Source organism: Saimiri boliviensis, chromosome 10, assembly GCF_048565385.1.
Source record: "Saimiri boliviensis isolate mSaiBol1 chromosome 10, mSaiBol1.pri, whole genome shotgun sequence".
NCBI lineage: Eukaryota > Metazoa > Chordata > Mammalia > Primates > Cebidae > Saimiri > Saimiri boliviensis.
Window position 1 is genome coordinate 32,188,426 of NC_133458.1, and position 18,518 is coordinate 32,206,943.

At 35.5% G+C, this 18,518-nt stretch overlaps 1 protein-coding gene and 1 pseudogene across 14 annotated transcripts in view; one reads left to right on the forward strand and one right to left on the reverse strand.

Moving 5' to 3' along the window:
- Window positions 1–2,489, reverse strand: part of LOC104652147 (elongation factor 1-gamma-like) — an 89,634-nt pseudogene extending 87,145 nt beyond the window's left edge.
- Window positions 2,490–2,530: 41 nt separating this feature from the next.
- POT1 (protection of telomeres 1) overlaps window positions 2,531–18,518 on the forward strand; it is a 157,375-nt gene continuing 141,387 nt past the window's right edge. For 13 of the 14 annotated variants that reach the window (XM_074379122.1, XM_074379119.1, XM_074379120.1 and 10 more), the window contains exons 1-3: window positions 2,531–2,626; window positions 3,384–3,562; window positions 14,643–14,712. The gene's annotated coding sequence lies outside the window, so the exon portion shown is untranslated. The other variant, XM_074379129.1, reaches the window with a different exon arrangement.

The following is an 18,518-nucleotide window of genomic DNA, read 5'->3' on the forward strand; positions in this document are numbered from 1 at the left end:
ATTGGATGTGTAGGAAGTGTCTGTGTCTTACAGGAACTGGGAACGATCACTTTAACAACAACAAAAAAAGGACTTATGTATACCTCTGTTAGATATCTTCATCACATTCTATAGAACATGGATACTTACAGGCTTAACAGATGATGAGAAATTTTTAAAGATTCAGTTGGTAGAAGGTAAGAGGAAAACTAGGTCCATGCTATAGCATAAAGAATGTTTTCAAAAATATGACACTAAAAATGTCATTTTGGGTTAGCAACAAAGAGTTCTTCAGTGGTTTTCCTAAGGGCAGTTTAAGTGTAATGGGGAGAGCCTTAGGGGTGGGATGGAGGGGTGGAAGTCAGAAGTGAAGTAAGATAAATAGTTTTCCACAGCATTTGTTCATTCAACAAATATTTAGTGTCCACAATGAGTCAGAGGAGTGTGAGACCAATGGGGAAACATAGTGAGAACACGTCTCCACAAATTTTTTTTTAAAAAATTAGCTGAGTGTGGTGGCCTGTGCCTGTAGTCCTAGCTACTCAGAAGGCTGAGACCAGAGGGTCCCCTGAGCCGAGGAATTTCAGGCTGCAATCATCTATGATCTTGCCACTGCACTCCCGCCTGGGCGACAGAGCAAGACCCTGGGAGAATGTGTTTAAATGCTGAAGGGAAAGAATGAATAAAGAAGGAAAGCTGAAAATACATTGAGAGAAGATATATTACTGATGACGGAGGGGAGATGAAAGTGGTCAGGATCCAAAGCCCATGTGGAGGACTTCACATCATCACTGGTCATTAGAGAAATGCAAATCAAAACTACATTGAGATACATCTCACACCAGTTAGAATGGCAATTATTAAAAAATCTGAAAACAACAGATGCAGGAGAGGATGTGGAGAAAAAGGAACACTTTTACACTGTTGGTGGAAGTGTATATTAGTTTAACCATTATGGAAGACTGTGGCGATTCCTCAAGGATCTAGAAATAGATATTCGATTTGACCCAGCAATCCCATTACTAGGTATATACCCAAAGGATTATAAATTGTTCTTTTATAAAGACACATGCACACGTATGTTCATTGTGGCACTGTTTATGATAGCAAAGACCTGGAATCAACCCAAATGCCCATCAATGATAGAATGGACAAAGAAAATGTGGCACATATGCACCATGGAATACTATGCAGCCATAAAAAAAATGAGGAGTTTGCATACTTTGCAGAGACACGGGTGAATCTAGAAACCATCATTCTCAGCAAACTGACACAAGAACAGAAAACCAAACACCACGTTTTCACTCATAGGCGGGTGATGAACAATGAGAACACTTGGGCACATGGAAGGGAACATCACTCACTGGGCTAGGTGGAGGGGAGAGAAGGGACAGCGGGGTGGGGGGGAAGGATGGGGAGGGATAACACCAGGAGAAATGCCTAACGTAGGTGACCCGGTGGTGGGGGGGTGAGGTGGCATGTATGTACTTATGCAGCAATCCTGTGTACCCCAGAGCCCAAAGTACATTTAAAAAAAAAAAAGAAGGAACAGTATTTCACAGCTGGATGAAACCAGAGAAGGAAGGAGGATAGCATCTAAACTTTCCTCATAGTTTTCCTCAAATGGACAGCTCTTGAGTTCATGCACTTATCACCCCTGGCTTCTGCGTGGGATATAACTACAGGGATGGGGAAGGGAAACGGAATTTGGACTAGCACTGAATGCTTCCTGTTGATTTTAAAAAAAAAAGGCGCTTTAAATATAGCTAGCTATATCATCCTGCAAATATGTATATAGAGAAGATATTTTAGTTCAAATTAGCCTTGGAAATATTCATGTAATTATTACACTTGGTTTCACACTAAGATGGTTTCACTTAAATGATGGAAGGCATATATCTGAAATTAGCAGAGGAGTCACATTTAACAATTTATCATTAAAAATGATAAATTATAATATTTATCAATTACAGGTTATAATAAATATTAAACAAGAAAGTATAATAAATCTATAACAATTTATAATAAATATTGATTATACCACAAAATCATAGCCCAATAAAACAATGGCAAGGTTAATCATATCTGTCTGTAAATAGCAAGACTCATTGGTGGCAATATGCCAACGCCTGAAATTATCATAAAAACTCTCAAATCATATTGTTATCCTTGTAAATGCTTCCTTGTATAAACACTGCAGTAGGTGGCTACTTCTTGAGGGAAGAGAAATGGACATTAAAAGAAGGGCCCTGCTTACAGGAGCTTCCAGTCAACCAACGGAAGCTCAAATCCCGCCCAGCAGACCCGCCCGCTTCTCCTGAGGGTGCCTCCCGCCGCGAAAGAGGGAAAGCGACTGGGGCGGAGCTAACGGGAGCGGCAAGAATTCTGGGGGATGTGACCGGACGGGGTGGGGCCTGTACCTTGGCCCTAAGTTCCTGCTGGCGCCGTTTCGGGTTCGTATTTCCTCAAACCTCCAGGCGCCTTCAGCGTGTGAACCGTTACGCAGCTTGTCCTCCTGGGGCGGAGGGCAAGCGGCTGTGTATGCCCAGCGACCCTGCACGCATGCGTGGAGCTGTACGGCCAGCGTGCGTATGACGTCACGTGCGCGCCCGGCTAGACTCGCCGTAGGTTTCTTTCTAGAGTGCGGGTGAGTGAAGTTTCTAAGGTTTGGTGTGTTCGCTGAGTGGGTACCAGACGGAACGCGTTGGCCCGGGATTGAATTTGTTTAGATCAAACTTACGTAATTTATCGCAGAGAAACATTTCTTACGCGTGATTATCTCCAGCTTGCTGTGTTCAGCATCTTTTTTGGTGTTTTGGGTGGCTTGGGGGAAGGTTGGTGCGCATACATTAAAATTAGGTACCGATACTTGTGGGTGTTTCAGTCAAGAGGTTTGTGTAATAAGGTTGAGCCTACGAGGCGCAAGTTAACCTCAGTTCAGTAATTTTTTTCCCTGTTATTTAGCGGGTGAAGGAAGGAGGCCACAGAAACGTCTTGGAGTACTAAGCTTTTTGTGCACAATTTGCCTATGCAATAGTTACAACTGCCTTGGGTTAAAACAAAACAACACGATTTTTCAGCCTCCTCTTCCCCAATAACTTTTACATTTTAAAGCACAATGTTAAAGGCGTTTGTTAGTGAAGTTGTTACAGATCTTAAAATTGGCTTTTTAGCGCTAGTTTTTAAAATATACAAGCTAGGTAGAAAATGGTTAAGTTTCAGATCCTTGGAAGAATGTTATGTATTGATCTTTGCAATAAAATGTAAAATAATCCATCCTCCTGCCACTCCCAACCCTAAACGTGTTAACTGTAATAAAGGGAAGGAAAAGCAAGCTAAGTCAAAGAGGCTTAAAGCATATTATTGACTGCATTTTGGGTAAAACACTGATTTTGTATTTTCAGCAACAAGTTGTCAGCTTCTCTAGCTGAATTTGCTTTGGACATCAGTGTGAAACAGAACCGATATGCCACTTGAATTAATAAGGAAAGTCAATGGGTGCCTGAAGTTGAGCCACTAAGTAAATTACATAGATATCCGATCCCTACAGCCAGGTTGTGATTATAGCAAGAAATATATTAAGGTAAGAATTTTTGTAACTCAGAATGCTTTTTCCTACTAAAAGGAATGAAGTTTTTTAATATTGAGTTTATTTATAAGAAGTATACTTTAGGTATGGTGTTTATCTTTGTCATAACATTTGAAATTGAATACTATAATAAGTTATTCTTCATTATTCGGTATTTATTTAGCAAACAGTTATCAAATTCGTCTGTGAAACATTGGAGTAAGTTTCTGAGGTACAAAGATGAATAAATATAGTTCCTGAATTAAAGGTAATCACATTTATGTGGGGTCTGACAGATTAATCACCTAATCTCAAATTAAAATTAATAGATGTGGTATTAGCATTGTGATATGTGAACATGAGAAAGCTTTTGATTCTGACAGATCAGGACAATTGAATTGGAAATTACGGGAGGAGAGACTGCTCTGTACTTTCCTTTGGGGTAAAACAAACAGTTTGTATATGCATGTTGAGGAATTTGCATAATACTGTAAAAGCTATGGGAAGCCCTTAGTAAGTTTTAGCAGGAGAAAGACTTGATTTACTTTGAGTTTAAAAAACTTTACTTCTAGGTAGAGAATATATGGAAGAAGGTAAGATTAGAGGAAAGATGTTTAGTTAAGAGGCAGTTACAGTAATTTAGATGGGAAGTTGATGATCTAGGCCAGTGGCAGAGAGGATGATGGGAAGGACATTGAAAAGAGATAGTAATAATAAAGACTAAAGTTAACATTCATTGCATTTTTTTATATGTTAGGTAGTGTTTTAAGTGCTTTACATATATTATTTAATCATCACAAAGACCTATGACATAGATAGTGTTATTAAGGACACTGTGTTTCAGAAAGATTAAGCAATTTGCCTGAGATCATATTGATAATATAGAGGAGGAATTTGAATATAAATGGTTTGTTTTAGAGGATAAAGAAGCTGAATCAGTAGGTCTTAGAGAACAATTAGACCAGAGTGGCAAAGAAATTCAGAAAACTTGTTTCTAATTCCTAGCCAAAACTATCTTTAGAGGTATATAAATAGTAGTGTCCAGTAGGCAAATGGATTTGGGAATCTGACCCCCAAAAGGTCTCCAATTTAGGTGAATTTGAGCCAAAGCGTAGAGCAGAAGAGAACCATGTTGAAGGATTCAGTGAAAGAAAGTAGCATGAATAAAAAGCAGAGATGGTCTAGAGAAGGAGGAAGAAACTCAGGAGAGAGTGGTATCTTTGATACTTAAGAAAGCAAGCTTCAATAACACTTGTACAGATCGCTGTCTAGTAGGCACTCTCCTAAATGCTTTGTATATGTAATCTCTTCATTCTAAGAACCCTAAGTATTATTCTCGTTTTATAGCTGGAAAACAAACACAGATTATACTAGTACCACGCTATTGTGGTTGCTGTAGCCTTTAGTATATTTTGAAGTGAGGCAATGTGTACCTCCAGCATTGTTCTTTTTGATTAGGATTTCTTTGGCAATTTGGGCTCTTTTTTGGTTTCATATGAACTTTAGAATTGCTTTTTCTAATTCTGTGAAGAATGACATCAGTAATTTGATAAGGATTGCATTGAACTTGTAGCTTTGGGCTATGGGCCATATGGTCATTTTAATAATATTATTTCTTCTTATCTAACAGCATAGGATGTTTTTCCAATTTTTTATGTTGTTTACAATTTCTTTCATCAGTCTTTTCTAGTTTTCCTTGCAGGGATCTTTCACCTTCTTAGTTAAATACATTCCTAGGTGTTTGATTTTATTTTTGTAGCTATTGTAAGTGGAATTGCATCCTTGCTTTAGTTCTCAGCTAGATTTTTATTGTTGTATAGAAACACTACTGATTTTTTACATTGATTTTGTATCCTGAGGCTTTACTGAATTAATTTACCAATTTAAGAGATTTTTGGTGGAGTCTTTAGGATTTTCTGTATACAAGATCATCTCATTAGCCAACCGGGATAATTTGACTACTTCTTTTCCAATTTGGATGCCTTTTGTTTTTTGCTCTTGCCTCATTGTTCTGTCTTGGATTTGCAGTACTGTATTGAACAAGAGTGGTAAAAGTGGATATCCTTATCTTGTTACAGTTCTTAGAGGGAATCTTTTAAACTTTTCCCAAATTCATTATGATATTGGCTGAGAATTTGTCATACATGGCCTTTTTTATGTTGAGGAATGTTCCTTCTGTGTCTAGTTTGTTGAGGATTTTTGCCATGAATGGAAGATGAATATTATCAAATGCTTTTTCTTCCATCTGTTGGGATGATTATCTCATTTTTGTCCTTAATTCTGTTTATGTGATGTATAACACTTACTGATTTGTGTATATTAAACCATCCTTGCATCCCTGAGATAAATCTCACTTGATCATGGTGTATGATCTTTTTGACATGCTGTTGGATTCAATTTCCTAGTGTTTTTTATTTTTTATTTTTATTTTGGAGACAGAGTCTTACTCTGTCTCCCAGGCTGGAGTGCAGTGGCACCATCTCAGCCAACCTCCAGGGCTCAAGAATTATCCTGCCTCAACCTTCCAAGAAGCTGGAATTACCGGCGGGCACCACCACACCTGGCTGATTTTTGTATTTTTAGTAGAGACAGGGTTTTTTAGTCAGGCTGCTCTCAAACTCCTGACCTTATGATCTGTCCAACTTGGCCTCCCAAAGTGATGGAATTACAGGTGTGAGCTACCATGGCCAGCCTCAATTTGCTAGTATTTTGTTGAGAATTTTCCATTGATGTCATTGGAGATATTAGTCTATAGTTTTTGTTTTTGTGTATCTTTGTCTGGTTTTGGTATCAGGGTGATAGAGGCCTTGTAGAATGAGTTAGGGAGAATTTTCTCCTCAGTAGTTTTGGAATCATTTCAGGTGGGTTGGTGATTGTTCTTTGTGTGTTTTGTATATTTAGGCTGTGAATCCATCTGGTCTTGGACTTTCTTTTATTGGGAGATTTTTAAATTACTGATTCAGTCTTGCTATTATCATTGATCTATTTAGGAATTCTGTTTCTTCCTGGGTCAATTTTGGGAGGTTGTATGTTTCCAGGAATTTATCAGTTTTTCCTCTAGGTTTTCTGGTTTATGAGCATATAGTTATATGTAATAGTCTCTGATTATCTTACTTCTGTGGTATCAGTTGTAATTTCCCCTTTTTTCCTCTTTGATTGTATTTGAATCTTTTCTTTCCTTTTCTTGGTTAGTCTAGCTGGCAGTTTATCAATTTTGTTTATGTCTTTAAATAACCAACATTTTGTCTCATTGATCCTTTGTTTTGTTTTGTTTTGTTTTTATTCTTACTCATTTAATTCTGCTCTGATCTTCATTATTTCTTTGCTTCTGCTAACTCTAGAGTTTGATTTGTTCTTGTTTTTCTAGTTTCTTTGAGGTGTGATGCTAACGTGTTAATTTGTGATCCTTCTACTTTTTTTTCTACTGAGTCCCACAGTGTTTGCTTGTCTGGGAAATTTTTTTATTTCTGTTTCATTTATTCAGCTTATTCTGGCAGGATATACAACTTTTGGCTTACAGGTTTTTTTTGTTGTTGTTGTTGTTTGTTTTTGAGGACTTTGAAAATGCCATTCATTCTCTTCTGAACTGTAAGATTTCTGCTGAAAAGTACAGTTAGTTTTATAATGTTTTATTTATAGGTGACTAGATAGATGCTTTCTTGCTAATGTTAAAATTATTTTTTTTAACTTTGACTTGACACATTCTGAGTATAAAATGCTATGGTGAAGTCCTTTTTACAGTGTATTTTCCTGGGAATAGCTGGGCCTCCTGTATCTGGTTATCTAACTCTCTTGCTAGACTTTGAAAGTTTTCATTGATTATTTCCTGAAATAGATTTTTTATACTTTCTAATCTCTCTTTCCCCTTAGGAATGTTATAATTCATATGTTTGTCTGTTTTAAGTAGCCCCAGACATCTCAAAGGCTTTGCTCATTCCTTTTTATACTTCTTCCTATTTTTGTCTGACTGCGTTATTTCAAAATCCATTCTGTCTTCAAGTTCTGAGATGATTATTATTATTTTTTGCTTGGTGTAATCTATTATTAACTCTTTCAAATATATTTTGTATTTTCTTCAATTTTTTAATTTGTCGCATCTGTTTTCTTTATTCTTTTTCTTTTTTTTTTTTAAAGATACCTGTTTCATTGGTAAATCTCTTATTCATAACCTGAATTGATTTTCTGATTTCTTTGTATTGGTTTTCAGATTTCTTTTGCATCTTATTAAACTTTAAAATCAGTATTTTGGTTTCTTTCTCTGGCATTTTGAGGAATTTTTTTTAAATTGGTATCTATTGCTGGGTAATTGTTGTGGTCTTTTGGTGATGTCATATTTCCTTGCTTTTTCATGATTCCTTTGCCCTTTTTTTTGATATCTGTGCATCTGGTGTAGCAATTGCTTGTTCCATTTTTTTGAAATTGCATTTTTGTAGGGAAGAAATATTTTCTGAAGATTTGTATATGTTGTTGGTTAAGATACTTTGGCTTTGATTTTGGGTGCCTGTGGTAGTGTGGTCTTTATATGACTTTGGCAGTACACAGGGTCAGTGATATCTGTGATTTTCTCAGTGGCTTAGTGTATGGTTATTAGTTGAGGTGAGGTAAAATTTTGGTGGAGACATGGACACCAACTGAGCCAGTCTTCTGGCCCTGGTGGTGGAAGCAGTGGGCTGGGTATGCCTGTTTTTAAGCCCTGCAGCCACCCATACTGACCTTGGTGTTACTGGGTCCTGTAGGGCCAATTCTGTGGCCTCCTGGTGCTTGCTTAGAAGTTAGTAGTAGGAGTGGTGAGCTAGGTGTGTGGATGGGTTCTTAGGCCCCTGGGTAGTTGTTACAGTGTGAGTAATGGTAGTTATGTTGATGCAGCAACCTACTGGGAACCAAGCAGTTCATATTGGTGTTATTGGTAGCTGCAATGGGTTGGGTAGGCTTCTCCTCAGTTTCACAACTGTCTGTAGCAGGTGAGTATTTTCCTATGTGTGCTTAGGAGAGCTTGGTCTCCTGTGTCCCCTGCCCGGCTACGTGGCAGGTGCATCAATATTGACTCTAACTCTGCCTGAGGGTGAAGCATAGTCCAGCATTAAACTCTCAAAATGGTGCCTGCTTTATGGCTTGTGGCCGGAGAGGGCATGGCCTCTCTCATTTGAGAAGTATGAGCAAGAAACTTTGCAGAATACAATTTCCTTGCATCTTGTTCTCATAGCAGTTTGTAGCAGGGTAGTGGGTATTGTCCTAGGTATGTGTAGTGCAGCCTGATTTGCCTGTCTCATCTCAGGAGATTGGTGGCTGCAGCCATGCCGGCTCAAATTTGGCCAAAGGGTAGGGTGTAGCCCAGCCTAAAACTCCGAAAGTGATGCCTTGAGCCTTGGACCAGGGAGAGTGGTGTCCCTCCCAGGCAAACAATGTAGGCAAGAAGCTGTGGGGAGTACAGTCCAATTATATTTTAGTCTCATCAGCAGCCCTGCAGCAGGGTGGTCGGGATCCTTCCAGACATGCACAGAAGCATCCAGTCTCCCTTCTGCCTCCTTGGAGCAGCACAGTGGCAGCAGCCATGTCTATATGTCCTTGATATCTAGGCTCTCACAATGGCACCCAACAGAAGCTGCTTTGGAATTGCTTTAGGCTTAGCCTGGTATCTAGGCTACTTGACTGTGGCATTCCACCTAGGCTCCCTTTCTGCCTAAAGATCTCTATGCGATCTTTAGGCAACTCCATTGTCAGTTCCAAGGTCCTAGTGAGTTGAAAGTTTCTCTCATACTCAAGATTGTAAAAGTTCTTTTCAGAATGTGAAACCCTGTGGCTTTTTCTTTACTGTTTCCCTGTGCCTAGGAACCTCTTGCAGCTCAGGCAGTTTGGGGCCCACAAGATACCTTGAAACCTCCCTTTACTTACTTCAAGTACATCCTGTCACTTCTCTGGTGAATCCTTCTCTCCTAGATGAAATGTATCTACTTACTATTCTGTTGGAAATGTATCTACGTACTATTCTGGTTCTTCTCCGTGGAGGAGACGCATACTACCTACACATCTAGTTAGCCATGTTGATCCTTTTTCTACTTTTGATCATTTGATCATGGAAGTTACAACCCTGAATAACTTTTGTCATTTTTTTTTTAATGCATCTTGCTGTCAACGCTCATTTAATTTTACATAAACACATTCTTTAAGGCCAAAGCAAATCTGACTGATTTTCAATGTGAAAATAAAGTATAGAAACTGTTGGAATTATTTCTAAATATTACTAAAATCAGAATCATCAAAATTGTCTGTTTTAGAAAAATCAGATTCATTAAATGAATCTTTAGCCAACAACTATTCAAGAATAATGTTAACATCATGGGTAGGCATGCTGTTTTCTAGGATTTAACATTTTCAGCAATCAAGAATATTTTGTAAATGGAAATTATCACTACTAAAAATAGAATGCTATGAATAGAATGCTATATTTTGTTTCCAAAGACAGTATACTAGAGTGATGCAACAATAATAATAAATGTAAGATATTTCATGGCAACATTATCTCTGAGTAAATGTTGCCGTCACAGTGCCATCAGTGAGCATTCTCAGGGCAAATGGAAAAGGGTTAAAACTTTTAAAATCTACTCTCACGGACACGCAGGACAAGAAAGCCAGGATCTAATGAACATGCCTTGTCTTCCTCACCTCTGGTTATGAGGACCAAGTCTTCAGATGCCCTGTTTTCATCATCACTCAGGCTTTTCTCTCTTATAAAGCAAGATTTCTCCACCTCAGCACTATGGACATTTGAAGCTGGGTCATTTTTTGGGGTGGGAACCTGTCTTGTGTATTGTAGGATGTTTAGCGGCATCCCTGAGTACTAAGCATTAGATGCCAAGAGCATCTGTGTCCCAGTGTGACAACCAAATGTGTCTCCAGACACCACATGGCTCCTGTATAAGAGCTCATCCCCTGACCTAGATGACCACTTCGTTCTTCCTTCCTGCCAGTATGATGGAAACTTCCTTCTCCATAGAATATTCTCATGCCACCTTCCCACCCATCTTCAATCCTTTCGTCTCTGCTTCCAGGCGAGAGTCACTTGTCCAGTGTTTGTTGATGATGTAGCCATTGCTCAACTCACTGGGTCTATAGTCTGGGTGTCCCCAGGGTGCCATCGTTAAGGTCAGGCAAAAGGGAGGCAGGGATGTGGGAATAAGAAACACCTCCAGCATCTGGAGGCCGCCAATAAGCAAATACCTGAGAGATCTGATTCCAGTCATATATGCAATTTAGATACAGAAATCTTCTGGTATAATTGCTTATAATATTTAAAAATTACTAATGCAAAAAGAGAGAAATTGAGGTTGCACCTGTGTTATTTTCAAGAGAAAAATGTTAATTTTACATTTAATTAATAAATTAATTAAATTTAAAAAAATCTTAGCTGAGTCTGTTTTGCATTTGAATCAGAGTGAATGGCTTTTATGTTAACTAAAATCAATTCCATAACCACTACACTCAAGTAGGATGAAACAAAGTTAATATTAAGAGTGTATCAACATTTTCTTTTTCCGTGTATTCTGCCTTCCCTCTCCCCAACATACACTCACACTTAAACCCTAGGTGGTGACCACTAACTTGCTATCTTTGAATAAGGAGTTTTCGTTGTTTCTGTTTTTAGTGAAAATAATATACTGTAGCTCCGCTGTCCAGAGCCTAGTGAAACTCAAGCTTCAAAGACTTCACTTGAACAAGCTCCCTTCAAACCCTTTTAGGAGGCTTAGAAATGAATCAACATGTATTTAAAAAATTTGCACAACATGTTTTAACCTCAGACGATTAAGACTGCTTTCCCTCTCCACATTTATTTCCCTGCCATCACATTTCCTCTTATATCAAGTGGCTTTAGAACAGTTAAGAATTTTTTTTTTTTTAATTTAGCTACGGGGAAGTTAACTTTTGGAATATATTTAGTTTGGATTTAGTGAGATATATTTAAGTGGTTTGCAGTCACTTTCATTCATAATCAGGATATTGCTAGCCCTCCAAGCGTAGGATTGGTTTCCCAGAATATGTTCCAACTCACCGGGCAGCCTCGCAGAAAGGTATGGGGCCTGAAGTGGTGTCAGGGTATGAATTACAAATGTAACAGCTCTTAAAAGAAACTTAATAGGAATTTTTTTCAAACTTGATAATAGTTTTCATGAGGTTACCAATTTTGAATAGTGAAGTTGAATACAACAGCTATAAAACGTCAACAGCAAAAAACAAATTTTAATCAACTATGCTACAGGGGAAATAGAATTATTTTTATATTTTTAATATATTTATAGTCTTTGTAAAAACCAATATTTTAAATTAAACATGAAAGCATTAAAAAGTGTATAGCAAAAACAAGTGTGTAAAAAGGTATATCATACAGTGAGTTAATTTAATATTGAGGTTATTTTTCTGGAACTTTCCATTTTTGTATAGTTTTTCAGCTTTTATAATTTGTAATTTATTGTGATTTCTCATTCTAAATAAATATTCTCTTTCATAGTAAAAATATATTTTGATGTAAAGGAATGGAGAAAGGAAAAGTTGCACTTAACGAGGATGTAAGGTTAAAGAAATACTTGAATGGGGATTACTGAGAATGAGGATGTGTCTAAATATGTTATTCATTTTTAATATTATTCTGCAAGATTTCAGTTTTATTAAAATTTATTAAGACTTATTTTGTTGGTCTGTAAATGGTCTACCTTCCTGAACATTCCGTGTGTACCTTGAAAAGAATGTGTATTCATTCATTAGTTGTATCAGAGTCAGACTAAAATACATGGAGACAAACCTCATGGCAAAATGTTTTTAGGAATGTATATACAAAATCAGAATTGCAATTTAGAACATAAGCACGGGCTCTGATGGTCTTCCGTGTGTCTGAAAAATAAAGAAAGTTAGGGAGTTTCCTTAGAAAGAGAAAGCACATTGGTAGATAAAACTAGTCTTAAAATCAGGGCAGGTCTTTTCAGCAGCTACTGGGTAAAACTGGTTTTAGGATTATGCCAGGCTGTTTCTTTATCTAGGCTTGCCGATAATCCTTGGAACAGGTGTTATGAGCCCAGAATGCTTTTTACCCCAGGTCCCTTAATTCTGATTCAGTTGGGTAAGATGTAAATGACCCAATCTGTATAATCAACTTTCACAGTTGTCAGGTTTAGTGTTTTATAAATGTCAGTTGTGTGAAATTGCATGATAGCGTTCTTAGGTGTTCTATATTCCTACTGATTTTTTTCTACTTGTGTCAATTACTGGGAGATGATTATTCCAACTATGATAGCAGATTGTCTGTTCCATTAGTTATGAGAAAATTCACATATTTTGAAGCTTATTAAGTACATCTATATTTAGGATTATTATATCTTCATGATAAATTGATCCTTTCATCATTATCAAATATCCTCCTTTAATCTCTGATAACTTATCCTAGAATCTATTTTGATTATAATATAGCATTGGTAACATTCCTGTCTTTACTGTTTGGATGGAATGCCATTTTTGTAAAAAAATTTTTTTTCAACTTACATATGGTTTAGTATTTTAAGTTTCTCTTAGCATATAATGGGATCATGCTTTTTGATCCAGTCTGGCAGTCTCACTATTTAATTGCATACTTTGTCAATTTATTTAAAATAATTATTGATATGGTGCTGTCAGACGGTTTGAGTTCCCCATGTCTTTCCTGTGTTTTGTTCTCCTTCCTGAGTTCTTTTGGGTTAAATATTTTTTATTCTGTTTTATTTTCTCCATTGACTTTGAGCAATACCTGTTTTGTTTCTTTAGTGGTGTGCTAGTACTAACAATATACATCCTTATTAAGGTATACTCACAGCTACTAATTGTACCACTCCTTATGTTACACTTGTTATTTCTCATGTCCTGCTTTTTCCTTCCCACTAGACAAATGTGGACAAATCTTACAATAGTGAAATTTCATTTACTCACTCCCCTGTTCTTTCAGCTGTTACATGTTTTATTTGCACATGTATTACAAACTCCACCATACATTACTACTTTTGCTTTAAACAGTGAGTTGTCTTTTAAGGAAACTAAGAGAAGGCTTCACTTATCTCTTCTTTAACTTATCATGGACATAAAATAGTTGTTTTATTCTCATTAGAAGTACCTTGCCTTTTTCAGATTTCTGCTAAGTTGGTTGCCCTGTGACTTCAGCTCTCTTACGGGTCAAGAAAAGTTTTGAGATTTACAGATTGTCAAACTTTTTGTTGTCACTTTTTTGAGCTTTCTATCTTCTAAGTGTAACTACTTTTACTTTTGACTGTGAATCATTATGCAGTGTCAATAACTACATATTTATTTATGATCCCTGTAAGTAAAATTAAATTCTATTTTATAAGTAAAATTGATGTATATTTTGTTAGCTATAACAAAGTCTGGAAGGCTAATAGGATCTATTTTAAACTTTTTTAAATTTTAGCCTGGGAGGCTAATAGGATCTATTTTTAAACTTTATTAAATGAATCAGATTTCTGTGTGAAAATTTTCAAAGAGCCCACTAATATATTCATAGCATCATTAAATTTCAGAGCCTTAAATTACAGAAACCATCCAGATTAAATGCTTCATTTTACGTGAGACTCTAATAACTTTTTTAAAACTGAGAGATCTTAGTTACAGAAGCTAAACAAAGACTAAACTGTACTTGTATCTTAATATGTTGATTTGTCCACACTATCCTTATTTGTGAGACTTCCATTTTGCACTTCTAAATCTTTATTTATAAAGTTTTCTTTCTAGGAGCAAACATCATTTTATTGTTTGGTAGAGAACAATATTACAATTTAAAGCAAAGCTGGGAAAGTTGATCTAGTTATCTGCAAAATAAGGAACTGATAGTACCTAACTAAAAAATTACTTAAGAAATTATATTATAAAACTTGAAGTATTTGTATACCTGATTGTTCTCTGGAAAAATTCAGGACTGTTGTTTGTCTTAAAATAGTAACTTGAACACAGTACTTTGACTTCCTGAGAGATAAAACTGTTGCTATAAAAAATTTAATTTTTATTTATATTTTGGTTTTATTATAAATGCCTTTGACTCTATAACTTTTTTTTTCTCTCATTTCAGGGAAGGCTTTCACTTACCTTTTTAACTTATCGTGGAAATAAAACAGCTGTTTTGTGGATTGGACTACAAGGTATATAGTATAAACAAACTATTTCTACTTAACTTTTTCCCTGTAATAATACAAATATCTGACTTCATGTATGTGTGTGTGTATACGTATGTATGTACACACACATACATATAAATGATTTCCAGTAGGTAGTACATTAATAGTAGTACAAAAATCTGTAGAATGAAGTTAGTCTTCCCCCTAGCAAAGTTTTTCCCAACTATCCCTTCCCTTTCCCTCCCATTTCTTCTATTTCTTCATTCTGCTTCGTAGCCCTTTACTGTCATACCTAGACCATTGCAGTAACTAACTGGTCTTCCTGCTTCTAGTTTCACTTATGTGACTTAAATATCTTAGCAGGTTAACTGTCTTAAATCTTGGCTCTTATCATGTTGCTTCTTACATAGATATGCTTGTTACCTAGGTTTCATTCTTACATAGGGAGAATTCATTCTCCGTGTAGCCCTCAGATAGTTGTTGTATGCCAGGAAGGGCTTCTTTCTAACAGTTAGGGACAAAAGTAGATCTTATTTGAAGCCTGTGGTTGGTTAGAATGGTCTGGAGCAGTAAATGGGAAATAAACTACAACATTCTACAACTATTGACAACCAAGTGTATATCAGACACTATTCTAGGTACTGGGGTTATACCTGTTAACAAAATTTAGTTCTTGCCTTCATGGAGTTTACATTTTAGGGGAATGAGGAAAGGCAATGAATAATTATATCAAGTAATGTTAGGTATAAATGTGGTCTGGAGAAAAAGTAAGTTAAGGTGGTAGAGCATAAAAGGAGGTATGAGAAATAAATTAATTTTCTGAAGAAATTAAATATAAATACATTTATTAAGTAAATAGATATTTGTAGAAAATTGAGTTACAGTCATTTCTCTGTATCTGCATGGGATTAATTCAAGGAGCCCCCTATGGATATCAGAATCTGAGGGTGCTCAAGCCTTATATTGTTTGCATGTAACTCATGGGTATTCTCCCCACCATTTACATTAAATCTTGGATTATTTATAATACCAAATACAATGTACATGCCATCTAACTAGTTATACTTTATATTTTAAAATTTGTATTATTTTTTATTGTTATAGTATAATTTTTTTAAAAACTTTTTCTGAATATTTTTTAGTCTGAGGTTAGTTGAATTTGCAGGTGCTAAAGTTGCAGATACGGGGCCAACTATATGTCAGGAAGAAGAGGTTTTTTTTTTTCTTTTTTCTTTCTTTGGTACTTTCCATGATTAGTGCCTTCTACTTAGCAGGAACTTGGTAAATGTCTGTGAAATGATATCCAAGGGTTGGGCAAGGCTATTAAGTAAATAGAGGGCACAATTTTGGACTTCAAGTCTGTGATCTGGTCAGATAGAGAACTCATTCATTCATTAAGGGAAAAAAAATAGTAACACTTGAATTATTGAGTACACTGTAACATGATCCAAGCATTCATAATTTTAGTCAACCAAGGTATGTTTCTTGAAGGCAATATTTTTAAGCAAATGTACATATAGAAAAATTAAATATAAATTCAATACATACGTACAAATAGTGCATAATGATTTTTGCAAAGAGAATAACACATTTGTAATTAGCATCTAAACCAAGAAAAGACCATTGCCAGCGTCCTGGAAGCTTTTTTTATACTCGCTTCTAGTCATTAACACTCCTAAGCATTACTACTGAACTTGTAATGTCATAGATTAGCTTGTCTGTTTTTGGTATTTATTTAAATTTAATTGCAGAATTATATCAGTTGTATCTAACTTTTTTCACTGTGCATTGTGTTTGATGCTTGATTATATTGATATTTTAGTTCATTCCTTTTTGTTGCTCTCTAATATTTCATCGTGTGAATGAATTACAATTATGTGTTCTAATGTTAATGGGCAGTTGGTTAGTTTTGTGTTTTTGACTATACTAAATATACTTGTACATACATACTATTTTTGGTAAATATATACTTTGTAGTGGAATTCCTGTGTCATAGGACATACATGTGTTCATTTTTATAAATATTAACAGATATGTTTCCCAATTGTACCAGTTTACATTTTCATCACCATTGTATGAGAATTTAGGTTCTTCCACATTGTCATCAGCACTTTGTATTTTCTATTTTTTATATTATGTTATCTTAATAGGTGTCTAATTGAATTTAACACCAATTGATGAAAATACTGGATAACTAGAAATAAGGAACCTTTCTTAATCTAATAAAAAATATCTTAAAACACTTTATAGAAAATAGCATACTTAATGGTGAAATATTGAAAACTTACCTTTGAATCAGCAGTGTAACCAGGATGCCCATTTTCACAACTTCTACTCAGCATTGAATAGGAGGTCCTCCTCGTACAGTAAGTAAAGGCAAAACAAAAGGCATACAGATCAGAAAGGAGCTAGTAAAACTGTCATTGACATTACTGTAAAATATCTAGATATATGGAAATATATGAGATTTAATAAGAAAGCCTTGTGAGGTTGCTGAATAAAAGGCTGATGAGTTGATGATACTGTATTTAGCTTATAGACTTTTTGAGGTTTATCACATATTTTCAGATATATAAAAAATGATACTTGAAAGAGTTATATCTTCAAAATTACAACAGTCCCAAGAGGTCAGTAAAACTGATCATTGTTGTAAAAAGAAATAATTTCTCCACTCACTGCTTTTTAATTTTTAGTATTAAACAGAACATCTTAATATGTACATTTTTCTATCACTTAATTAAAAAGTAATTCTAAATAAGCAGTAATATGAGCCACAATTTTCTATATATAATATTCTCTTATAGTTGGTTTAAAAACACATGCCTATTAAGTCCTCAAAAAATTAGTAGCAAACCTGATTCAACAGCATATGGAAAGAATTAAACATGGTGACCAAGATAGGATTTATTTCAAGAATTCAAGGAGGATTCAATATGAAATAAATCAACATTGCAATACACTGTGTTAGCAGAGCAAAGGGGGAAGAAAAACGCATGATTAATATCAGTTGATGCAGAAAAGTATTTGACAAAATCCAAGACCGTTCATGGTTGCAACACTCAGAAAACTGAATAGAATGGAATTTTCTCAACATGGTAAAATGGCATTTATCAAAACCCACACTTAACATCATACTCAACTGTGGAAGACTGAAAGCTTTCCTCTAAGATTAGGGACAGTGATGTCTGCTTTCACCACAACTATTCAACATTGTATTAGAAGTTCTAACCAGAGCAATTAAGTAAGAGAAAGAAACTGAAAACATTTAAATTGGAAAGGAAGAAGTAAAACAGTCATTGTTCACAAATGACATTTTAGATATAGAAAATCCCAAAAAAATCAGGAAAGTTACTAGAGCTAGTAAATGAATTCAGCAATGTTGTAGGGTGCAAGATCAATATAGAAAAAATAGTTGTTTCTGTATATTTGCAATGAACAATCTGAAAAGGAAATAATGAAAGTAATTCCATTTATAACAGCTTCTAAAGCAATAAAATGCCTAGAGATCAAGGCATTTAATCAAGGAGGTGAAAGTCTTGTACATGGAAAACTACAAAGCATTGCTGAAAGAAATTTTAAAAGATCTAAATAAAAAGAAAGGCATTCCTTTTTCTTGTGTAGAAAGACATGATATCTTAAACTGTCAGTTTTACCCAAAATGATCTATAGAGTCAAGACAAACCCCATCAGAATTATAAAACTTTGTTGCAGAAATCTAAAGACCAATTCCAAATTTGTATGAAATTTCAAGGGGCTTCAAATTGCCAAAACAACCTTAAAAAAGAACCACAGAGTCTGAGTACTCTAACTTCTCAGTTTCAAAACTTATC